This window comes from Atheta coriaria, unplaced genomic scaffold (assembly GCF_025399875.1).
Source record: "Atheta coriaria isolate IRGN ID8LTWV9N9 unplaced genomic scaffold, Caltech_Dcor_3.1 hic_scaffold_8_pilon, whole genome shotgun sequence".
Lineage (NCBI taxonomy): Eukaryota > Metazoa > Arthropoda > Insecta > Coleoptera > Staphylinidae > Dalotia > Dalotia coriaria.
Window position 1 is genome coordinate 1,338,207 of NW_027045450.1, and position 27,348 is coordinate 1,365,554.

The 27,348-nt window shown below is 38.4% G+C and overlaps 1 protein-coding gene across 1 annotated transcript in view; it reads right to left on the bottom strand.

Annotated features, from left to right (window-relative positions):
* Nucleotides 1-27,348, bottom strand: part of LOC135796888 (metabotropic glycine receptor) — a 66,730-nt gene that overhangs the window by 14,884 nt on the left and 24,498 nt on the right. The gene's annotated exons all lie outside the window — the stretch shown is intronic.

The following is a 27,348-nucleotide window of genomic DNA, read 5'->3' on the forward strand; positions in this document are numbered from 1 at the left end:
GCTTGACTTGATTGTACCTGTCGTTCGGGGGCGCGTTCGTTTGATGGATTTCGCGCGAACAATGCGCTGCGCAATTTTCCTCGAGGCAAAAACGAAAATTTCCCCGCAAAAACTCATAAAAACATTTTTTATGAATAAATAAATTCCTCACGCTTGAATTTCCCACATAATATTCCCGCGTATTTGGGTTAATTTTGTGCAATGGCGAAAAAAGATGCCGTTTTGTGATGCCAGTGGCGTGGTCCCTTGTGACACATCGACACCATAACCACAAAATCTGTGAAACTCTCGTCTGAAACGCTCGCAGCGACAAGCGAACACAATGCAACGCGACCAGGCGGAAATTCCGACCGGAAAGTTACACTTTAACTCAACTTTAACTTCGACTTTAACGGTGTGTATCAAATTATGTGCTGCGTTGCTGATATTTGGGTTGCATAACTTCTTACTCGCGATAGCTCAAAGTAAAACAAAATGTTGGCAAATACTTGACGGAATAAAATACGAGAGAAAAATCCTTGCGATGAAATTTGTTGCAAATTGGAGGCAAATTACGTAGCACAGCGCAATTTGACAACATCATTAAACCCACGTATTTTATTTAAGAATTTATATATTCGACAGAAAATAGAAAAAAGCAAAAAAAAGATTAATTATGGAAAATTGCATGGTTGAGGCAGTTTCGAAGCGAATGCAAATTGTTTTCGTTTTCTGATTTGTTATGCCTCCGCATCAGCAATGAGCCTTCGTTCTAATTATGCAAATTAATTTACACGAACGTCGGACGTGGAAATTTGCAATTTCTATCATTTTGCCAACCGCCAAATGCGCTCGCTGAGCACTAATCAAAGAAAACGAGATCATTAGAATGTAAAATTACATGCACATCAAAAATTCAAATTTTTTCTTTTTGTTTTGCTCGTTTGATTATTTATTAACACTTGTAAATATTCCGCCTGTCTGACGAATAAATTTCCAAGGTGTATCACATATGCAAAGCGTCGGAACAAAGTGGTATAGTCAAAATCGATTTTCGCCAACGTTTATTGCCTGAATTCAGGATGCATGCAGCGAGCGCTGGATGAAAACAGAGGTCGAATTTGCGCATCAAATATCATATAGTACGGCACGTTCCACGTCGGCTTGCACGTCCCGCGAATTTCGTATTTCGTTTTAAATTACTTACCTCCGCAATGCAAGGAGTGGAACTCTTTCCACCTCCTGCGGTTGTGCAACCGAACGCAGCTCGCCGAAGGAATATATTCCGCCGACATTTTTGCGTTTTCGCGAAATTCCGGCGTGTGCAAGACACACAAGTCGAAAGGGCAGCAACAGTGCGCAACAGCGAATTGCTTTATACTTTGATATATGTCGCAATTTTGTCCTTTTTACCTTCGGCTTCCTGCGCATCGCGCTGACATCCCTAATATGCGTTGTTTATTTACAACGTGCATGAAGCAGGCTGTAAATATTAGATATTGCATGTTGGAAACGAAGACAGTACGCAAAAAGCGTCACTGTTACTGTTACAGCACAGAGAGGAGATTGTCATGTCGATGACATGCCATTTCGAGTTTGCAAGTTGACGAGAATCGAAAGAAAACAACACTTCTGCATGGAAAAACTCGTCTGGAAAATCCGTATGATCTTCGAACTTCGTTTTATCTCGGTTTGGACCTTTGAGAACTACAATTGCGCACAGCTGTCGTCTGGACATGCCAAAATTCACTCCACGAAAAATTTTTGCAATTAAAAAAGTTTTTCTAACTAAAATTTACAATAAAAAATATTTTATTTTAATTAAGAATAAAATGTAGTATTTTATATTTTCATAAAATGTTACAGCACAGATTTTGCGATAAAAAACGACAAAAACGCGTGAAATACTATTTACACTCACAAAAATCCAATAGTTTGGTACTTACCAAAATGAAAACCTGAATCCGAATAACCCTTCAGTTCAGTGAGCAATTCATTTTCCGGGAAACATGCGCAACACCACTTCGAGTAAAGAATGACTAATTAAAATGTGAAAAAAACAACGTGTAACATTCAACACGCGCAAATTAAAATGATAATGCTCGTTAAAATGTTATTGGCCACGGCGGACTTACCGAGCAAGAAAATAATGTTGTGCGTCCACGTTTTAATTATGCATTCGCACAACGTGATCTTAAATAACCATATAAAAATCATTACATGCAATTACGCAAATTGTAAGCCACACAAAAGTTAAAAAAGAATTTTATTTCATTGTAACCAACCTCAAAAATATATAATATATATAATAGTATAGTAAGTATCAAGTGGCTAAACGAGAGTTTTTGTCACGAGGTTGATTAGGAGCGCGGGTTTCAAGCGTTTTAATAATCGAGTGTTTAATCACGTTTAACCACAGGATATTTACGTAACTTTTTATACTTCCATGATATTTCTCTGTTGAGATTATTGTTTTCAAACTTTTGTGTTTTAAATTTTCAAACTTCACCCCGTGACTAAAGCTTATGACTAAAGTAGTTTAGTCACGACCTTGGTCATCCACGTTTAAAGTACCATTTTTGTGTCTCAAAATCATGAAAAACAGGCGCTTTACAGGTGAAAGTAGAAAAAATATTAAAAAACTGTTAATACGCGTGTTGAATGTGTTATAATTAAATCATTACGGTGGAAATACCTGAGATATAGCGATTTCTTTCATATTAAAAACTTTCTAACGTTCGTCTTTCAAAGTGCGCATGAAATTTCATCCGTAAGATTTTTGTTTTAATTAAACGCGCAGTTCTTTCTGCATTCAGTACGCCATTTAAATGTAAATTCAAGCGTAAAATTTCCACAATGGAACGCATAATTAAATACGATTGCAAAACCGTCGAAAGAATTCCGAAAACGTCAGGTTGTGCGCGTATTTTTACATCGTTTTTTTTTCTTGTATAAATCCGAGTAATCACAAGAATCAAACGCTAACAAAACGTGCGAGCAGTTCTAATTTTAATCCTATTATCATGCTTTTTGGTATTCATGATCTTTCTTTCGGTTGGTTGGTGTGCGATGCATTGAAATTAAAATCGACGCGCGGTGTATTACAATCCTATTTTTGGTGTGTCTTTCTTTGTGCGCGCGCGCGGGGATAATAACGTCCTGTTCAAATATGCTCGACGCATCCACGTCGTAAACGATTTTTCACTCGTAAAAACTGCACAACCATTCACTTCCTGTTGGCACACCGAGCTACCTTTTATGATGGGACTCATAAACATGACCAAACAGATTTGCAGTAAAATCAACATTTCATCATAAAAATTTTCAATTTTAAAAATATTTTTTTCTCTATTTTGATAAAAACACAAAAACTCACAAATATTTCTAAACTTTTGATTTGTTCTTTTGTTTGATCATAAATTCTCTAGTTTTTGTCATATTTATAGCCAGTTTCCTTGAGATTTATCTCCGACAGGTGCGATCGAATATTTTTCGCAAAAATCCAATAAAAAAAGATGGCGGTAGTGACGGTAACGAATCCTCTCAAATGCCGCAAGACGCACGATGAATTTTTAACATTCCACACCACACGTTTCGCCCCTATCCAAAGATATCACCCTCAATTTGGTCGCGTATTGAATATCTTTTACTTTTCAGAAAAAGTAGAGCGATGAATCGCAAATTCTGACATTTGTCATGAATTGCATAATCTCACGCGTTTAGTAGATTAGAAATTACTGAAGAGGGAAAGATCAATTCGATGGGGGTTAATCTGATGCGGGCCTAATAAAGCGCTTGTAATTTATTACTTTGCAGAGATTTATTGGGCCGCAAAGATCTCTTTTTAATGACCTACGCAGTGTATGAAGTGCTTTTTTTTTGTTTTAGTTGGATAATACTGACAGGCTGAATGGAATGAGCGAAAACAAACAGGAAAGTAACGAGGGTCTAAACAAATATTGACCAAATTAAGAACCGGATACATAACAATATATCACAAACATTTTAATTAAAATTTTGGGAACTGTAAAGATAGCGTTACTGTCATAACCTCAAAACGCGTATAAAATGTTTTTATTTGTTTGTGTCTGCTTTTTTTTTAATTAAAAGTGAACATTGACTGTTTGACGATGTGAAAAGCAACGAAAAGACACTTCAGTAGTTGGTCATTCTGCGTGAGTGGATCCAGCTCTGGTGGTTTTTCTCTAAGTACAGATACACACGTATTGATTAATCCACTGCGTCGTGCCGCTGCCGCTGCTGCTGTGTGTTTGTTTACTTTCCAAACACGCAAGGAAAATGCCAAAAATTTAATGAAATCCCCATCGCTTCCAAACCGGATGGATTCTGCAATAATATTATTGCGGAATTTATTTCGTCGAAATTCTTTACAAATAAATTCATCAATCATTCTCATTGTTTTCAAAGAGTTATAAAATTAATTTGAGGCAACTTATCGCTGCCTGGCACCCGGATCATCTTACTCACTGAACGGTTTTATGACTTCTCGAGATTGTCAATCGTAAATATCGTAATGCATGCAATCATATAGAATCGAATAACTTATGAGCGCGATTCAACTATATACGCAACGTGATGCGTAACTCCGGGAATATGGCAATTTCCCCGTTTTATATTCCCACTTGTTCCATAGTCGTGCGAGATCGCCACGACGCCAAATATCGAATGACACGCGCGCATAAATTCAATGCGAAATTGAACGATGACACACAATCTGAAGACTAAAAACGAAATTTTGCAATTTATCGCGAGCAAATACAATGCCCAAAATCAAAATTGCATTTTATATTATCCGCAAGGCTAAAATCCAAACTTCCAGTTGAAGTATTTGAATTGAGTGAAGCACCGCAGCTACTCGAGGAAACTTGGCAAATATTAATGTATTGCTTCCGTTCAATATCATCATAGAAATTGAAGCGGAACGATTTTTAAATTGAAACATCACTTTACGAGTGTAAGTTTTGCGTCGGGAAATATTAATAGAATTACAAAAGTTGTGTTCGCACATAATTAATTTCTCCGTGCGCATATGTTTAGCTCGTTTATGGTGCGTTGTGTAAAAGTTTCAATGGGGTGTCAGGTTGTGCGGTGCTTAAGCTTTTCTATAATCCGCCGCTTGGAAATGAACACGCCGCATGCATGAAATGAAAAATCCATTCGGCGAATGCAAATGCGAATGTAACGTTCACGACAAAACATCATAAAACTGCACAGCACGCAGATGTCTCTAATCATTTTTTTTATTAAGCGAGATTATTAATTGTATTATCTGGAGTATTTTATCAATTTTAAGGGTTTACCTTTGCGCTAATTTATTAGGTAAATTGTTCGGTTTGGAACAAATTGCTTTTGTGGGTCCCCACCGAGGAGTTTTTGCCATTCTTGGACCGAAATTGACGGCGACAAATTAGCATCGACCGTGCTCACGACCCACACGCACAAAGCGGTTCATTAACGAAACGCTTCGCATCGTTTTCTTGTTCGGGGACTAAATTTTATCCCCGCATCGACGTAGACCGCAACCCTCTGCGCGCCGCCGGCGGTGAAAAGTCCGGCAAATATTTATGCATTTCGGACGGCGGACGTGCGTCGAAAACAAACAGATCCTGCACGTACGCATGAAATTATGTGCATATATATATCTGCTTAGCATTCAAACATTTCAACAGAGCCAAACATTTGCACATAATAATTTAAATAAATAAACAGTTTTTAAATAGTTATAAACATTAAATAATTCAATTATTCCGTAAAGTTAATCTTTAATGTGTGTTTTTTTTAATGTAAGGAAATAAAATATATGTCCTGCGAAGTTGGCCAACAACAAGATGTTCAACCTGCTGTCCTGTTGTTAGTTTCGATGTTCGAAACCCGCATTCTTGTCGTACAGCCGGCGGCGTTTTCCCCGGCCGACTTGGAAATCCTCCGAGGCACTAAATTATGGTTTCCGGCTCGGACTCTATGCAAAGGACGCCGGCAGGATGCGCCGGATGCACACAGATGCTATCGATCTCGTGGTGCAGCGTGGACGGGCACGTGACCACGTTTTCCGATGCACACGCGCCGCTGCATGCATGCCGGCGACAGTTTGCCAAGATCATTTATTAGATTAATGCACCTAATGACATGCGGCCGGGATATATCTATAATATCGATGCATAATCCAAACTTTCCCAGCGGCGCCTCCACCATAATTTCAAAATTTGCCTCACGTAAATTATCTCCCAGTCCAAGAGTCATAAACATGTTATCTACGTCTCGGGAGAAACAAATAATTGAAACTGCAGACAATATTTGTTTGGGACATGTTCTGGACATCTTCATAGAAAGTATAAAAGTTTTACGACTGCGTGTGAGATGAATGAGCGCGGCAAACGAAGAAAATCTTCAATTTAACGTCGTGTCGTAAAGTTTAACACAAAAATATAGAAAAAGTATTAAGTTATTACATTTTGTAATTTACAGCGTTCTATTTCAACGTGTGATTAAGTGGACTAAATTTAACTGGCGATAAATCATCAATAAATCGATTAGAAACCAATCAATCGTCTATCCAATATGCTGGGTATAATAATGAGCTTGCAATCAAGGCTCTGAGCAACTGAGGTGATGTTGAAAATTTGACTTTTCTCCCGGGAGTCGTCAGTTCCTGTCAGAGCCAAGAAAAGCACCCATGGGACTACAACAATCATTCTTGGTTCTTTCAAAAACCCCCAGCGGCTATCAATATAGCTTTCGCACAGCTGCTTTTATATTTTTAACCAAGGTGAGAAATGGTTATATAATGTTTAATTAATTAACATCGCCTGTATTAGTGTACGCCGAATGTAAATTTCGTAACATTTCCAAATCTCGTTAAATATTATCCCTCGGATCGACTCAGCTCTGTGGTTTTAGCGGTGGGTTTATTTGTGCAGTAACCAAGCAACGCGTACAGACTGCACATTAGTAGTCACTAGTCCTACCTGATTAACTCTACGCCTTGGAGCTATTTGCTCCACTGAAAGCTAAAGACCACCGGATCATTCATATCAAATATGCGACCCACCTCGACTCCTCGGTTTTCCAACAAAAGCCTTTTAATTTAACGTGTTTTACTTTACCCTTGATACCGCCGAAACAGATGTCGAAGAGATGATGGTGATGGTCCCCAAAGTCTTGAAAGTGACTATTCGCCTGATTACTTTGATGTCAATCATCGCACACGCACCATTTTAAGTGAGCTGCCCTGGTTGCAGAGAGAAGACTGTATCCGCCGACCAGAGCGCGGAGCCTTAATTGGTCAATTAGTTTAGTATTAAGTCCCTCGAAGTTATCCCGTGCTATTATGCGCAGCAGATGGGACACCGGAAGGCAATCCAAGACAGCGCCAGTGATTATGCTCGCCGGAGAAGAACGAGAACAATTGGGAATCGAGGACCGGAAGCTGGTGAATACGCAGGCGAATTTAACTTGAACGTAGTACTTCAATAGACATTTGATTATCGAGTAACTAGATTATTAAAAAAAGTGTGTTTGAGTGTCAGAAACATTGATGTCAAATAGGGTGCAAATCAGGGCGTGAAATACACGTTTTGAGCCCTTCGAGCGACGTGAAGATGATGATGCCAAATATCAAATGCGAACGAGGTGCGCAACCAAGTCTCGCCGTCTGGAATTTCATAACGAACACACTCCAGATACCAATTTGCCCTCGGCGCGCGTCTAATATGACGAAAAATATAATATAAGACGTGCGCGAGAGGTGTGTGCATTATTTTTTTGCGAGCGACTCCTATTCAAGTAGCAAATAAGTGAAAAATTTCAGATTCTGAAAAACATTGCGTGTGGAAAATATTACATCAAACATGCTAGTAAATTAAGTTGAGTAAGCTTTTTGTCATCTGGACCAGACAGCTTTTACATGATTACTTTTATTTTTTGTTACGTTTTATTAGTTTTCTCTTAAATTTACTTGTAATAAACTAAACAGAATAATTTTCGCATTGTTTGTTTTTAAATTCGAGTTTTATCGTGGTAAAGGTGAAGAGCTACGATGATTAGACTTGGAGATGGCTCGATGAGGCGAGAGGTACTTAAAACCGGCCAGCTGTGGCCACATTAATAGTTAAACTGGCCCACGACGCCGCCGGCCATCGCCACAACGTGTGCTTCCGGTGCGGAAAACGCGGTCGGGCGCACTTCGCAATAAAATCCTAGTTAGCATGGGTGGAACGTGTGTGTGTGTGCGGCCGAATGAAATTTTAATCCGCACCGCACTCGGCTCAATGAAGAATTTATGCATTGAGAAAATGGATTGTGCTCGCCGCCATCGTCGATATGCACGTGCACGCCGCCACCGGCTTAGTTGATAGTCGCAAGCGGATTACCCACTTTGGATTCAATCCATCTATAAGCAGCCAAGCTGCACTCACGCGATAGTTGGCGGCGGAGGAAATTTAAAGTGCAAAAATTCAATAACCTGTTAAAGAAAACAAAAAAATAGAAAAAATTATAGGTTAGTAATCTATACTCTTGACATAGTGTCGCAACAACCGGAAATCGCATTCGCACCCTTCAAAGTACCCTAACTCGGATGTTCCGTTGGGTTGTAAAACATTTTATTATATCTAACGCATTATAAGTCGCTTATTACCGCCGAGGAGAACGCGCGTGAACGCGCAATAAAGACGCTCCCGCCGAAACGGCGGCATGGAACGATAAATAAACGGCAGTAAAACTGCAGGGGGTGCTGCCGATCAGAGCGCGCTGATAATTTTAAACGCGCGCGCCGTAAATATTCGCCAATTGTATTTTCATCAAGCCGCCTCCGCCCGGGGAGCTGATTTACACACAAACACACAAACACACAAACACACCGCCCATTATTTTTTGTTTGCTTTGTTAACATGATTGCTAAAAACATAAGGCAAGTACGTTCAAATTTTTTCATTCCGCATGGTTAATTATTTCTAAATTTACCTCTCTGTTCACATGTAATCAAAATCAACAATAGCAGCCGATGTACGCGCACAATTTCCGGTGTGGCGTCGGCACATTTTCCGCACTTGATGTTTGCGAATTTACTCGCCGACGACAACGGCGAAACAAAAGCAAACAGAACGGTAGCATTGCATGTGGATGCTTCTCTGCTCTGCTCGCGAAACATTGCAGTCATTTGCACAACAAACGCCTCCCCGCTTCTTGTCGTACAAGGAAACGCTTCGAAACAGTCGTTACGCGCCCGACTTTAACGGGCACACAATTGCGCCGCGAGAATACCCGAATTACTACCTCCGCCACCCCCTGAGCTGCGACTCAGCGGCAGTTATTGCAAGTTTCCGAAACAACACGCCTGAATAAACCTTTCAGCATCATTACTAAATCAATGAATACAACATAATCGTAAATTTTTAGTTTAACTGCTTTGATTTTGTACGGGTCACAACGAGGAATTTACTGCAAAAGAATAAATTAATCTTGCAAAGTGTACATTGTAAAAGAAAAAGAAGCTTAAAGAAGACAAAATCCTAAAAATATCCCGGCGCCTCCACCAAAATTGTTTCTACATTTCCCAAATTAACCCGGTTTATATTTATAACCCCAAATAGAAGATAAGCAGATCGTTAAAAACTAGTTAATTCCGTATGCATGACTGGATGTTGTTTCGTGCGTTGTGTGTGTGTGTTTTTTTTCTGCATGTCAATTCGTTGTTCAGTGATTCGGCGTGCATCATTTGTCATCAATCAAGCGGCTGTCGCGCGCCGTTGTGAAGGGCGTTGTCATGCGGAGCAAATCGAACAGCGTCGACGACGACGACGACGACGACGAGTTCAAACGTCCCCAGCTTTCCGAGTCGGTTCCGATCGAGCGAACAAAAACCGTCGGCGGACAACAATAGCGTGCACGAAATGACAAAACGACGATTTCGTCCGGCGTGCGCGGCGCGCCCTCTCGCATCGCAATATATTCCTTATTTGCCTTTCGTTTCATTTCACTCCACCAAAGTCGAATGTTTCCATTTTATGATGGACCCAACGACAAGCTTACAAACGTGAGTTGTGTTTTGATCCGCCAATGCAGAAAGCTAAACTAAACTTTAATATTACATTCGAATATAAAAGAATTTGAAATATTTCCCAACTTTTTTGCGCTCTGTGGGTGCGCGGTTGTAAATTTTTGTTTTTATAAAGAAAACTTTGAGTTTTGTGTTTTTTACGGCGTTTTTTGTGTCTGTTTGTTGATGCACAAATAATGCACGGAAACATCATCGAATAGGAACGTTGAAACATCCGGATGCAAGAGCAACGTAAACCGGAAAGCCGAAAAACGTAAAGAAATCGTGAGATATGAAAGATGGAGTTCGTGAAGTTCAATCTACCGCAATAAATCGACTCTGCTTCATTTAAAATAAATACTCGACAATCCTGCTAGTATATTATATCCTCTGACTCTTTACTTTTCCGGCCCGATAACCCAAAGTATAAAAAAATAATAATCGTATTTTACAGCGGAAAAAATATCTCTCTGCGATACACCGTGTTATTTTAGACACTAAAAGTTAAAATTCAATTTAATGCTTCAACAGACAGAAACATGCGTTTTTTTTTGAGGAATTTCTAAAAATGCATTATTGATTCATGTTGCTGGCGCGTGTCGGCGTGCAATTGCATTCCGGAAAAAATAACCCAGGCTGAAGCGAATAAAAAATTATTACCTGCCATCCGCCGTCAGTAATTGCTCCCTAATAATAATTCCACGTGCGGTAATTTCCTATAAAGCGCTTTTTAATCTAATCCATTGCAATATGCAACACGGAAAACATTGCGAAAAGGCGTGGGTAATTTAATTTCGCACGAACTGACGCAAAACAACTGAAACGCGTCTAGAAATTACTCAAACCGGAAATTAAGTTTTATATTTCAGAAAACTATCAAGTCAGGATTTTTTATAGCTTGTGGAAATTATTCAAATAATGTTTAAATTAAAATTTTATTGATTTTCAACATTAAAAAGAAGAAAAATGCGTAAAATGTGTTTTGGACCAAGCGTTGCATCATTTGCAAGCGTTTAATCATTTGAGTGAATTATAACGTTTAGCCACGTGATTCTAACGTTATTTTTCTACTTTCACACTATTTCTACGTTGAGGTTTCTATATTTGAATTTTTGTATTTGAAATCTTTGAAATTTGCTTGCACACTACACGAAAATGTAAAGTTTCCACCTCGTGACTAAAACCCGTGATTAAAGTTTTATATTTCAGAAAACTATCAAGTCAAGTTTTTTATAGATTTGGGGTATTATGCAAACAATGTTAAAATTAAAATTTTATTGATTTTGAACACAAAAAGGAGAGAAAATTGCATGAAATATGTTTTGATTTAATCCACAACCACACACTACCACTGTTATTGACACCTCTGACATCCCTGACACGCGAGGGCGCAAAAACAGAGATTTTGCCACAACTGTGATTGCGATCTGGATTGACTGGCTGTGAACATAAAAATATACTTAACGCAAATTTGACTTTGACACGCGTCATTTTGCATCCTGCATAAAGCATATAGCAAACAAAGAAAATGACATCTCCTGAATCTGTCACATTATAAATTTTGTAATTTAAACTGTTTTTGTGAAAAATTTTCATTTTTAATAAAATTTTGTTTGTGAGATAATAATTTGAGTATAAAAAGTCAAAAGTCAAAAATAAAACGTTCTTTTTATAGCAAAAGCTAAAAATAACGTGAGCCCTTGCGATAATCTCAACGTCTTTTGCTTTCTTTTTAATCATTTCTTATTAAATTACCCCATTTGAACATAACCGGCGGGGAAAAAACAGATTGACTCTAATTAAATACTGCGAAGATAAATACGCTTAACATCACGACTTCTTCCTTCAACATTTCCTACGCCTGCGGTGCCAATTTAAAAAAACCGAAATAAAATAATTAATATTCAGTATAACTGTCGGAATTCTTTTTTCTGTAGTTCGTAATTTGTGTCGTTTACACACAATCATGTCGCTTTTTCGCCGACAGGTGTTTTCATTTTGTTGCCTTTCATTTCGCAAAGAGCGTCGCGCGCCAAAAAACGAAGATAAATACTTCTAAACGACATGCGAATGGGCGATATATCGTCGTGTGAAATCTGTCTGTTTTGAACGCATAAAAGCGTAACACGACGAGGAAAAACATGCGAAAGTGCGTTTTAAAAATGTCACGCACGCATAAATCTTCCCTCGGCGCTCGTAAATAATAGAATGCGTAGGCAAATTGCACAAAACTATGCGCTAAACAACTTGATGCTCATATAAATTACGCCGGAGATTAAAGAAATATATTCTCGAGATCGCAACAACTTGATTACACATTTAATAATGAAGTTATGACGGCAATAGTTTGTTTGACTTCGAGTTTCAGTTTCAGTTGGTGTTTGTGTTTGCGCTTCGGTTAAGTAAATATTTACTTTGAGAAGATAACGATTCGACGTGTATCGAATTACGTACAAGTTATCAAATAATATCAGCTTTCCGAAAATAGTAATCAATAAGTCGTTCGCTCTTGATTTCTATTCGTAGAATGAGCCTTTTGTACGTGGGTTTATTCGATGCGTAGTTGCGATGCGTTCAGCTTTCGGAACCAAATAACGGGAAAAAACGTTTGCATTTGGATTCTCGGAAAAAGCCGTTTCTACTTTCATAAATTTTAAACAATTGTAATTAAATTCTGCTACAGTTTCACAGTTACAAAATAAATAAAACTAGATTTGACTAAGGGTAATGAGTGAAAAATATATTTTTTATATTTTTGTTAATAACTTTTGGAATTTTTAATTTATTAATTAAAATTTGATACTAATTAATGGTATATTAAATATCAAGTGGCTAAATGGGAGTTTTTATCATGAAATTGATAAAAACGAGTGTAGCGAGTGTTTAATCAATCGAATGTTTAACAACGTTTAGCTACGTGATCTTTACGCGTTCTTTTCTACTTTCATTCTATTTCTGAACAGGCGCAAGCTCCACCCCGTGACTAAAGTCCGTGAATAATTAACTTTAGTCACGGCTCGTGTTTAAAGTGCTCCAAAACCGAGAAAAAACCCGCGCTTTAAAAGTAAAAGTAGAAAAAAATAATATATTTTATTCTTTATAATTTAATTATAAAGGGTCATTGATTTTGAATGTAGACAATAGTAAAATACCCAAAACTTGTGTTTTTAGTTGAAATGATTCCACCTCAAATCCCCACATGAAAAGCATATTTACACCGATGAATGTTTTATTTAATATAGAACAAAGCATTAAATTTCCAGCACCGTGTAGACCACAGATGTCAAAATCAAAAGTTGGCCCGCCTGGCCCCGTAAATTCCACACCACCCACTAAATGACTAAAACGAACGCGCGCGCCATTAATACAACAATCCGCCTTTTCCGAGCGCACACAATTCGACGAGGATTGTAAAACAAAGCACTCGATTTAATCGGGCGCGTATTGATTCGGAAACGAATTGGAGAATTTGTGAATGTGAACACCGCGCGAATAAACAAAGCGCCAACAATGCGCATTTCGGTAAGATGAACGAGTGTCCGCATTCATGTTACGTGTAGTACATTTCACGAGAATCGCTCGAAACAGACAATATGCAATAAATATTACTATTTCGGGTGCGCTTCTTTTGTGTGTTTTCTACGTGCTTATTGTCTCTTAGAAAGTTGGCGACATTTTGCCACTCGATTATAGCCAATAATCCAGTGCAAAACAAACTTGTTATCTTTTTGCGCGCGTGCAGCACTTTGAGCTTTACAACTTCACAACTTTTGTCCTTGGAAGACGTTTTTGTCTGCATGATAACAAGCAGTAACTTTTTGAGGTATATTTATTTAAATAAATATAAATTTTGATGTTAAATAAATTTCTATGAACGAGATAATAAGCACTTTACGTGAAATTGAAATGTGCTACGTGGAAATAGTAAATTCCAAGTTTTGAATAAAACGGCATGCAGATACGATGCGCGTGTTCCGCTTATAAATTTCCGAGCCAATAGATTCAATGTACCGTTTTAGAAAATTGCTTGTTACATTTCTGGAACTAACGCGACCTTGTTGCAAAATGTTCTTCGCAACACAATAGCGGCGAGCACTGCAGCAGCAGCAGCCGGAAAACGCTATGCAACAACATTCATTATTGGCTTGTCTTCTCTGCGTTTTATTACAATGCGCGACAAACGTCCGACAATTTCGCGACAATGTCAAATTCGCACACGAAGGACCTCGAACAATACGCTGCAGAAAACTATAGAGACGCATAGCAAATTAAAAGTCGTTTTAATTAACTAAACTAACAACAATAGAGTGGCCGAGATGAGACTATAAATTGAATATGACACAATTCCGTAATAAACGGATGACAGTGTTTTAATTAACTCACTGTGTCTTGGGAATAGAAGGACGAAAAAGATTTATATGCTGTTTTTATTAATTTAAGCGGCGGTTATGCACTCATGAATGTTATTGTGAATTCGAGCGAGTAATAAAACTATTTTCCGTTTTTGATTCACCACGCGACGATAAATTCGTTTAATGTTCCGGGAGTGCGCGTATTGCGCAATTACAAATCACGAACATAATTCCGGCGCGCACTTTTCCACGCGCGAGACGCGAACGCAATAATAATTATTTATTGGCGCCGCGCACGGCGAAGTAATTAATGTTGCCGTAAATCTCGCGACGCGCACGGAGGAGAAGAATGAGAATCGGTGCTTTATTTCGACCATTCACCGTTTTGCAATTATACTAATTCTCTGATACAGTTTTTGTTTGAATTAGATGCAAATTTGTCAAGTTTGTGTTCCAGTTTTCTAATACAAACTATGTTGGTCTGATGGCGAGTAATTATTCGTCCGCGCATTGTCCGGTATACGATTAACTTCGGACGTGTAATCAGCGAACTATTGCCGGCGACGCTTCGAGCATCTATTAATTAACGAACTAATTCGCCACTGCAAGTAAACAACGCGCTCCGCCGTGCATCAGATCCGATCGGCGCGCATTGTACATTCGTTATCGGCCACTGCCCCCGCCTCTCGAGCCATGCCACTTCAACATTCGCCACCCCCGGGTACGCTTAACGTATGCAAATGAATGGGCCGCGAGGATATCGTCCAATAATAACAATTACAAGCGTCAACGCCATTACAGTGACAACTTGATATGTTTCAGGAACTAAACCAAACTAAAGTAATTACGGACGGTATTTACAAATCCATGATGTGTCATTAAGGTATTAAGTTATTTAGTGGACTAAAATGTTGTTTAATTAATATTTAAATCAGTTTTATGTTACAGCTGCATGAGAATTACTATGATTTCGATGATATTGGAGCTGAAATAAAAATTTAATCATAATTTACAACAACAAACAGAAAACGCTTTGTTTGCAGCGGACGTGATTGTAAAATTAATTTCCGTCTCGATTACGAAACCTTGCAAAATTTTCAATTTTAGTTCTGAATAGAAGAATCCTTCAAAAGGAAACGTAGGAGGAAATTACACAAGTTCACTTTAAAAGTTTTAGTTTAGTTTGTTTAATTTGCGCGAGTAACATCTAAGATTTCTACAATTAGCACTGGAGCAGATTTATCTTAACTTTGATGACATTTCTGTGTGCATACTTGCGGATATACGCTTTTTTGCTGACATGAATCCGCCACAAAGATGACGAACACCCGAAACTTGCAAAGGGAACGTGACCATCTTGTGGAATTTACGTGTGCATCCTCTGCCGCAGGCTCCATGCTAAATATTTATGGATGCACTCGTGACATGCGACACTTTTAATGCGCCCGCGGCACGCACGTGACACCACCACCGGCGCCTCCGCCAAAATATAAAATTACAAACGTGCGCGCTGCCTTCATATTCATAGTTGAATCTAGTTGGAAATTCGTCTGGCCGGTTTGATATTAAACTGCCGCGCACCTAGAAACTTTCGCTGCGTCGGAAACGTGCCGGTGAAAACTTGATTTTCTTGTCGGTTGTATTCCGAGCGGAATTAATTTCGGCGAATTTTGTGAGCGAAACAACAACTGGGACATTAGACAAGTCATTTCGTAGTTTGCGTGCACCCCAATTAACAGACGTTGTTTAATCGCTTAATCTCTTCGGCCGTGTCCATTCAAGATGAAAATCACAGCGGGCAATACATGCGGGAGGAGCAAAAGTCAGCAGCCGTGGTTATATTTGCATCATCAAAGCGAGAAGCTTGGCGCTGATTCCAAAATCGGCGAAGATGAGAAGAGTTTCGGTCGTTGGCGAACTTTGAGCGCAAGTTTGAATGGTCGTCGGGTGCGTCCACCGGGAAAAGCGGGCGATATCAGTAATTCTGATCGGTCCTTTGACCTATCCGCAGACCCTTAGACCCTTGACATTCTGCGCCCTCTCACAGAGCATCGTAACCAATCAAAGTAATTCTCAGTGATTATTTCTGCACATATTTCAACATAAAAACATCAAAATTTTCCTGGAAACAAAAGAATATATAATATATGCTCATGTAGAATGTCATCGCTGAAAGCTTTGTATTCCCTCAACAGCAGATCTGTAAGATATACGACCTTAAAATATTTTTCTTGTTCTGGGATAAAATTCCACAAAGTATTAAATAAATCCAAATATTTTTATAACCACTCAAAGACACGTTTTTTTTTTCTAAGGTTGGAAACAACATTTGCTTATTCTTTTATACATTCAAACAAATCTGTGTTTATTGCGTAGACATTTATACAATGTTTCGTTGCCCAGCAGCATCTGAAATTCCGCGTCGTTTGCCGCATACAAGCAAGGTCCTTTTGTTGTCATCGCCAGACGAACATGCTTGGAATACTATTTTGTGCATCATTGAATTGCTCATGCGACGGATTCGAGCCTACGCTTGACAATATGCCAAAGAATTAAAATTTATCTTATAGAATATGTTAATTTTTGGCACTTCATATTAATATCTTGGATAAATTTAATTCACTGCGCAAATATTATTCTTTGCTGGTGAAGTTTAAGAAAACTTATAAAATGGTACCGTAATTGAATTAAACTTGGCCGCATCAATAGATTGCGCGCCCATTTTATCTCGTTCTCGAGGCGGAAAACGGCGCGCACACCTTCCGGGAAACTGCCGTGCGCGGCAGGAAGTAAAATCGGTCAGATTGATCGAAGCTAGAGAGAAAAAAAAACACTCCGCGGCGTGTGAGAGGAGAAAAAACTCTCCAGCTCGAGATTTTCGACTTGTGCGCGCTGTCAGTGATGCTGTCACGTTCCAACTATTACCCATGAAAAGTTGCGAATATTGATTACACGTCAAGGAACTAAAAGAGCTGAAAACTTTCGCAATCACGTTAATAATATGAAATTTTTAAAGTTAACACTAAGTTATAGTTTAAATATGTGCGTGATTAAATTTTACCTGCAGAGGCTTACAGCTCGCTGACAAGGATAATCATTAATCAATATGGGCGATGGTGCGACGTCGCGACGCGACGCTGATCATATGCATTATTTATATGCTAATTATTTAGCGCGAGCAGTAATTGGATCGCATTGGCGTGAATCAGCAGTGCGTGCGCGCGTTGCATTAATATCGTCATTTAACTTTTATCAAGCGGATTACGTCGGTTGTGCGCACAAATTATGTGTTAATTAATGCTCAATGTGCTTAACCATTACATAACCAATCAATGCACGTATGATTAACGTAATATAAATCACCTCACGTTTTCTACCATTATTTTCTGTCAAATATCAAAATCTAACCCAATATAGTTATTTTCTACGTATACTTCCCGTTTTGCACTTGTGTAAGAAAAGTTGCCGGTATTGCGACCAATAAATAAACGCGTTCGCAATTAACGTCGCGCGCTGCGACGATCTGCAGGCAATCGCGCACAATTAAATTAGAAGCGCGTCGTCAAACTCGGCGCACGAAAAGGCAGCCAGGCGGCCATTAACGCAGGCGCAAAAAAATACGAAACCCTTCAGTCCTGGGAGACTTAGCCCCGAGTTGACGTCGATGAGGCTGGCGCAAGAAATTGGCCATAAAAGAAGTTGGACGCGCGCGGGATCTGCGCCTAAGCACGTGTCACGCTTTCGTGTCTTTATTTTTTGCGCGCCGGACGTTGTTTAACGAGATCCGATTGTTTTCCCGAAAGCAGATCTGCGATTCAATACAATAGAATTTAATAATGCCGGTGTAGCAAATTGTACAGTAATTGATTCAATTTCCGGAAGATTAAATCACCTTAAAAACCACTTTGCAAAGAAATACTATGCTGGATATTTTAATTAGGTAAATAATTCATTGGAATTTTTAATGTTTTTATTGGAAGCCTTGAAATTTAATACAAGTGGCACATATCGTTGCACACGAGAGGAAAATTGCATTTATTTTGTTTTGTTGTTGTTTTGTTTAGGTGCAAATCAGATTTTGCTGCAACTGTATAAACTCTGCGCGGCGCGTGATTGCGGCTTGATATGCCTATGCGAAAACCGCGCTCACGCCCAACCACCCTGTTGGCGGCAGTCGAGGTGGCGGTTGTTGGCGGTTGATATGTGTTTTTCTCTGCGGGCGGTCGCATGACTGCCGGCGATTAACGAACAGTGGTTTGCATTTAAATTCAAATTCGTATATTCAGCGATTTAAATGGAAAACACGAGAAACATATTTCGTACACTGGAAGCGAATGAGGCGGCGGTGGTTTTTTTTTTAATTGTAGCAGGCTTGATTATCACCACCTGCTTTACGTTGGCAATGTTAACAATGCGTCGTGCGCATTTATAGAGCTATTTATTTAAATGCTTCTTTTGAGATTTTGCGCTTTTTCTAATTGACTTTAAACTGGCACGATTATATTATAATTTAACTAGCACGAAGGTATTTTTATTAAATAACCCCCTGTATATTTCTGTTAGTCATCTTGTACTAAAAAATTTTAATGGTGATTGCTATTTTTCAGTAATATTCAATATTTTAAGTAATAAACATACAAAATTTTATTTTTTTTAAATTATAAAAAGTGGCGTTTAAAACACGCTGTATTTCAGAAACCAATAAAGTAACTTGGTATATCTAGTCATCATATGAGAGTTAAAGAGTTCCTTTATCAAATGAGTACTTTTTCGATTATCTAAGCTCTCCTAAAGTGTCCCAAAATGACCGTCAAAAATTAAGGTAGAAAACAAACAAAATGTAAATTTCTCTTGAATTTATAAAAAGTGGCGTCGAAAACACGCTGTATTTTAGCAACCAGCCAAGCAATATTGGATATCAAATCGTCGTACGATAGCTAAAGAGTTTCTTTATAAAATAAGTATTTTGCTGACCATGTAACTCTTCAAAAAGTGCCTCGAAATGGCCGTCAAAAATTGGAAAAATTTGGAATTTTTCTCAAATTGTTAAAATTTGGCGTTGAAAACACCCTGTATTTCAGCAACCAATAAAGCAACTTGGGATATTTCATCATCAAATGGTAGCTAAAGAGTCCTTTACAAAATGGTTACCTTTCCAACCTTTCAAACCCTCCTAAAGTGCCTGAAAATGGCCGTCAAAAATAACACATTTAAGAAATTTGCTAAAAAATAATGACTAGTATTTTGAAACAGTTTCTAGAGATAGAAATTCATCACATGTCGCAAATTCTAGTTTGTTTTAATCTCATTTCCCACTTGAAATGAGTTCCTGGCGACCAAAAACACGGAATTGCAACTAACTGATAATGTCGAACGTGTCTAACACGGGCTTGGCGTCCCAAAGGGTTGAATCTTAATAATTAATGCACGTGCGTGTCGAATGAACCCGAATTCGATTTCAGTTTTGAACTACATGTTGCGGTTTGGTGAAGCTTAATTGCATTCTAACTAATATTTAATAACCAAAAAAATATCATATTCCGGACTTTTATTAAAAGAACTGAATCCATTATCATACATTACAAACACGCGACATATAATTGAATTATTATACGTAATAATCCTTAAACGGTAATTTACTACTCGTTTATAAACATTTTTACTAATTCTTAAATATTTAGTTTTAGTATTATCAAAACTGATAAAACACTGAAGCACTCACTCGACACTTGAGACTTTCAGCTTCGGGCCAGAGATAATAATAATGCTTCAGCAGGTTTGCTTCTTTTTCCGCCAGCGGAGCCTTTTCGGCGTGCGTTTTTCGTTTTTCCTCCACTCGTACGTCGAAATAGCAGCACGAAACTTTCGCATTTACACAAGCGCGCGTTCGAGAGACTCTTATGCCTCGTGCCACATTTCGTGAATAGAAAACGGGGATCTACATTCGCTACCAGTCTACGGAGATCTATGAGCAAAGGTTGGCATCGGCGTATAGGGGCCACCGTCGCATAGTACTAGATTGATTGTTATCTGTGAATGGAATAATGATTTAGATGCGCTATTGGAGCTCGCTCGCGATTATAACTCACAATGGATTAAGGACGATGCATGGCGGTAAAAGTAAAACTACCAGTCGCCATCGCTATTATTCACTTACCTCGGATGAAAATTTAATAAATTATCGCATTTTCTATCACGGAATATTTAAATTCTAAATTTACATTTCCCGGAAAAATATTTGAATTGCCTCCAAATAGGAAAGCTGTTTAAAAAACATGCAAACACAGCAAAGGAAACAATTTCAAAACTTGTTGTGCAACTGTTTTCAATTTCCTAGTGCGTTCTGTTATTCCTACTGCTTCCTATTATTTTCTCATGTTTTCTGACGTTCGAATAGCATTTAGTTTCATGTTTACATGTAAAACAATTTAGCTGCAAACAAATAAACATGTGTTCGGTAACTGCAACATTTACAGTTAAAATTACTCAGCTGCAAGATTGATAAAGAGGTTTTTCAAAGAACTCTCGAATTCAAAGACTGGTTGCCAATGCATATATAATGATAATCATTGCAGCACACAAACATAGATTTCTTTGAGAGTCACTCTTTATAATTTTATATTGTGTGCCATAGTAAACCTTTATGGAAAAGTTTTAGGTTGAAAAGAATAGTGGTTAGCTGCAAGGAAAACTCAAAGGCGAGTATTTTAGGCCACTCCAACCGCGACTACTAACTTTATTCCGCCGTATCATTAAATATGAATGAGACTCGCATGCGACGAGCGAGGAAAGATCTCAGAGGAGGATTATAAGCGTATGCCCGCATGCCGAGCGCATTACGTTCCGGCTATTCGATATTCGAAATTTCGGCGGAGAGACGCAACTCATCTTCTGCACACCACTGAGTGATTTGGAGTGCTTGAAACGCAAAGCGACAAAGACATAAATGGCTAGTGGATGTGATATAACTAAATTCTTGAACAAAACCCGGATGCTGTCTAAATATATGAATATATTCCCAAGTCTGTCAATAAAAATGATGAAACTTTAAGCTTTTAGACTTTTATGTAGTTTTCAATGCTGAATCTTGAGTAGTCGCCTGAATAACTTTGCAAATCTGAATGATTTCAACGGGGATAATGTTTAAATTGTTTGAGTAACTTCCTAAACTAAGCATACTCGTAACAATACGCTTCCAAGTAAAAAACAAAAAAAATCTAATTATTTTTCAAATTTATAAAAAGTGGGGTTGAAAACACGCTGTATTTCGGCAACCAACAAAGCAATTTGGCATATCTAATCAGCATATGATTGTCAAAGAGTTTCTTTATAAAATAAGTATGTATTCAATCTTCTAAGTCCTCCAGAAGTATCCGGAAATTCCCGTGAAAATTGAAGTAGAAAATAGGAAAATTAAATTTTTTTGCAAACTTATTAAAAGTGGTGTTGAAAACACGCTGTATTTCAGCAACCAATAAAGCAACATGAGGTATCTAATCACCGTATGATAGTTAAAGAGTTTCTTTATTAAATGAGTACCTTTTCAATTATCTAAATCCTCCAGAAGTATCCCAAAATTGCCGTCAAAAATTGAAATAAAAAACAAACAAATTTGGAAATTTTTGCAAACTTAATAAAAATGGCATTGAAAACACGCTATATTTCGGCAACCAATAAAGCAATTTGGGATATCTAATCATTATATGATAGTAAAAGAGTTTCTTTATAGAATGATTATCTTTCCGTTCTTTTAAGTCTTCCAAAAGTACTTCAAAAAGACCGTCAAAAATTGAAGTAGAAAACAAACAAAATTTAAATTTTTTTCAAATTTATAAAAAGTTGTATTGAAAACACGCTGTATTTCGGCAACCAATAAAGCAAGTTGGGATATCAAATCATCATATGATAGTTTAAGATTTTCTTTTTAAAATGAGTACCTTTCCGATCATCTAAGCGCTCCAAAAGTAGCCCAAAATGGCCGCCAAAAATGTAAGAAACTTTAAAGTTTTAGACTTTTATGTAGTTTTCAATGTTGAATCTTGAATAGTCGCCTGAATAACTTTACAAATCTGAATGATCTAAACGTGGAAGATGTTTAAATTGTTTGAGTAACTTCCCCAACTAACCATAATCGTAACAATAAGCTTCCAGACGATAATCGTTAACAACGTGCGTGTGTATTCCTTCCTCTTACACGCCTCAACAATCAGCGCACGGCTCACCGCGTACGTGTTTACTTGTCATTCGCAATTCACTTAGTTACTAGTGAATCCACGTGCGCAACTAGATAAGGACTTTCGCACATATTCCTTCGATAATTAATCCATTGTGCGGTGCTATTTGTGATCCATTGTCAAACAGTTTCGTGTACGCGTTGCTAAGATCAAGATTCAAATACTTAAGTAGAACGGAAGTGATCATTCAAAGGATTTAGTATTTAATGCGCATGAATAATTCTCATGCAGGAACAGTCGGCTTTTAAACTGTTGATGTTTTTAATGATAGTCAAAAGTTGGGTGGAAATGTTACCATTTGTATTATTATAATTTGCGCAGGGACCATGGCATTAGTCTCTGTTGCGCATAAAGGTCGCGCAGTTTCAATTAAAATTTAATTTTTCTAATTGGTTTCATTAAAAGTTTTTAATCAGATTCGTGCTGTGGCTTTTCAGCGGGAGAAGACACCGAGAGGAAAATTCGCATTTTCGTTTGCACTTAGTCATCGGTAGCGCACTCGGAGCTTTGAGGTTTTAAACCGCAGCGAAGAGAAAAGTTTCGCTTACTTTTCGTCTTCTCAAACACAGTCAGAGCGTCAGTCAGTGTTTTTAAGTATAATTAACTTAAAAGACGCCATAAATATGTTGCAGATTTTACGATATTGAGTAATATTAGTAGGTGCGATTAATAACAGTGTAAGGATCTGATTTTGAACGACGGTTTTATGAGCTTCAAGCTTTGGTGAATGTCCTAGGACGTTACACTTAACCGTCCTCCAGAAAATTACATTATCATTATGCAAATGTCATCTGGTAAGACGTACGAAAGTGATTATCTTAATGGAAAGCAAACTTCTCGAGTGCTCGTGCGGGCAGCCAGCATACAGCACACGTTACATGTCGTTTCCATTGGGATAAGAGGCATTTCCGTTTTCCGCGCAACTTAAATGCTAATAATTACATTACGTGAGTAATAGGTAAATGAAAATAAAAATATACATTAATTTTATTGTGCTCTGCAAAAGAAAAGCAACTTTTATGAAAATATCACCGCAAAAGAGCAAAAAGAGAAAAATGTTCTCTAATGCAATTTCCTGGTTTTGCGCACGCCGCCTTCTCAATTCTAATTTGTGTTTGTGTTGTTTGTCGTTTTTCGAAATTCAAAATTAAATTCCGTGATTTCCGCACTTTTTTAATAAACGAAAAACTCGTCGGCGACGCACAGTGCGAAGAAGCGCCCCGCACAAAAAAGCGCCTCGCCGACGAATATTAGTAGCGCGGTAAAGAAATAAGCAAAGCGCGATTGGGAAATTGCGAATATTCGCCCCTGGCTGGCTGGCCGCCGACGCCGAAGGGAGCGCTGGCGGCGTGCCGGCTGGTAATCGGATTAACTTTGATCCCAGCGGCGGCCCGCCGCCACACTGACACACTGACACCGCCCGCGCCGCCCTCAACAAATCGGTCGCACAAGAACACCGTGCGCGCAACACTGTGTACACCGAAATTACCATATTCGTGAAAGCAACAAAAAAAAAACAAAGTATTGTTACCAAGAGAGAGGAAAAAAACAGAACAACATCGACCACAAGAAGGAAAAACCAATAAAAGAAGCAAAAAAGTCTTTCAAGGTTATATAAGACAACGGAAGATATTGTTAAGTAAAAATTTCAATTCTTACGTTGTACATCCGGCGAAAAAAAGCAAAAAATGTTTGCTCGTTTTTGTCTTCTTTTCTTTAATAAAAAACATTTTGCAGGAAGCAATAAACGCAGCGAAATAATTGTAAATTACATCATAGCAGGAACGCTCGCAGGAAAGCAAAAAAAAATACAGGCGAAGAGATAGGAAAATAAAAAAATAATGGAGACATTGAATTAAGCCGGCGTAGGGGCGGCGAAGCGAGCAACGACTTGAGGCAGCTCATTAGGAATTTGTTTAATTACGAAGGAGGGCACAACACGCCGCCGCCGCCCAGATTGATTTACAAGCACATCCTTCGCTCTACAAGAAACAGCACCCAATTTAAACTAATGAGTAACTAACTAAGATCGCTCTAGATCTTAATTTTAAATACACCGGATACAACTACGAATTAAAGAAAAGTCAACTGCGCATGCGCAGTGAAGTGAATATTCAGTGTTTCAACATTATCTTAATGATTAATGCGTGCACATTATGTACGAGGTCAGAAATTAAATTTAAGCACGTTGCGATATCGCAAAATGTTGATTCATTGTGGCGGTCAGCGGCAAAAGGCGATTTGTCATTTTCTATATGTGCGAATACGCCCAGGCGGCGGCGGCGGCGCATTTCAATAGCAACTGCGCGGGTCTCATAAATTAACTTAATGCCATTATCTCGAAACAAATGATAAAAGGCTAATATTACTTCCGTAGGCGCTTAAATTCACAAACGAAGATAATTCGAATAAAATTTGCCATAAAACACAGTGAATTAATTCACAAAGACTGTATTCTCATTTGATGTTGAATATTCGCCTTGCACATACGAAAATAACGTCAGAAAATTAATTACCAACTGTAATTAACTTGTTTTTTATAATCGGCCCGAACATTTTTCGCCATTTGCGTGTTTTATAGTTTCGCCTGGGTGGCGTTCAATCAATTTTGTTTAAAGCAACGCCCGTGCGCGCGCTTTGCAAAGCAATTATTTGCGTTTTGCGTCGGCGTTGCCTTTCGTGTAGATGCGTATCGCTCGCACGAATTAATTTACGTCCGACTAACGATATTTTCACCTAGGCCGCGACCCTGGGGAGCGAAATCTTAATGACTTATTTCGGTGGGCAAACAGAGGGCCGGCGAGTCAAGTGACCGTCACGCGTGCTGCAACTCCACCGGGACCAGAGCCGCATGAGTTTCCAACTTCCGAACCCGTTTTCATTAAAATACATTTCGTCATGACGCTCGCATCGTAAATTGCGTTAGGAAATTTCATTCGGGTGCAAATTTCATTATTTTAACACAACTACTTTTAAATTAACACTATTGATGCCTACGGGAGCCACGCCCATATTTTTAATGCGCATGCGCGAGAAAAATATAAATATAAAATATTATATTCATTATTCTTTTTGTTTTGTTTTGCTTATAAAATATTTTTTTCTGTGTTTGTGTGTTGCCATCAATTTTATACTTTGAATCCGGTCGTTTTTCACCAGCTTTCTGAGATGTTCATCTCACAAAGATGGTTAACGAGTGCACGCAAGGAAAAAAATATAAAATAAAACGCAGACGCTGTTAGAAATGTTGAAAACGTGCGAGGCGTAATATTTACCTTTGCGGTGGAAAAATCATCGACCAAAGGGATTTGCGGGCCGCGATGCGCGAAGCTGTCCGCGTTTTTAACGACCGCCATCGTCGAGGTGTTCAACCGTTCGAAACGCGCGGTGATTGCGCAAAACGTTCGCCGACCAGAAACGACACGAACATCCACCACCACTGTTACAACCATCGCCACCCCTTCTGTTTGCTACTGGTGCTCAAGTGCTCAAACGAGGCGAGATTATTACAAAACAAAAACAATGTTTGAATGTTGGAATACTTTCGGAGTCTGGGCACGTTTTTACGTGATCGCTGCACCTCTTTGACCCGGCTTAATTTCTGCGCTGTTTCCACGACCGCAAAATCCCTTTTATGAGATACTTTCTTATAATTCCAGCGCACCTACATCGACAATGCGAGCTGGAATATGCGGGTCGATGAAAGATAAGACTTAAGCCTGACATCTGGGTTAAAGTTGATCGAAACTAATAACTTGACACGAAGCACAGTCGGGGTCTCGTCGCTGGAGTTGAGGAAACTCCTTGGCAACCCCTCTGGGGAGACTCATGCGTGGCTTGCGTTGCGAATGTTGGCGGTGTACACTCGAAGCCTAACACGTCGCTCTAAAGAGATTACTTCCTTTAACTCGGATGTTTGACGACGTTACGTCTATCTAAATTTCATGATCCTTTCGCGCAAAATTGGAAAACATCACACTATATTTAATTAAAATATTAGCACCCCAGAGTGTCTTGTTATCTGTCAGTTTCATTATGATTCACATCTTTAACACGTTTTCAACAAATAAAATCATAATAAAACTTCAGGAGAAGTAAAATCTTGATTTTATGTGCATGAGATTAATTTTTATGGTTTTGTGCTGCACCATAGGCAAATGCGCAGGCGCAAGCTCTACCCCGTGACTAAAACACGTGACTAAAATATTTTAAACACGGTTTTGGTCGTCTGTGTTTAAAATACTAATTTTTGTGTCTCAAAACTGAAAAAAACAAATAAAATCAAAATAAAAGAACACAAAAAGTAAAATCTTGATTTTATGTGCAGGTGAATTTAATAGTATATTAAGTATCAAGTGGCTAAACGGATGTTTTTGTCACGAGAACGTAGCGAGCGTGTTTTAAGGTTTTTGCTGCACCGTAAGCAAATGCACAGGCGTAAGCTTCACCCCGTCACTAAATTCCGTGACTAAAGTATTTTTATCACAGCTTTGTCCGTCCATGTTTAAAGTATCATTTTTTATGTCTAAAAACTGTGAAAAAACAAATAAAATTACAATAAAACATCAAGAAAAGTAAAATCTTGAGTTTATGAACTAAGTGTGCAGGCGCACACTCCAGCCCGTGACTAAAACTCGTGACAAAAGTATTTTAATCACAACTTTGGCCATCAGTGTTTAAAATACCACTTTTTGTGTCTAAAAACTGTAAAAAACCAAATAAAATC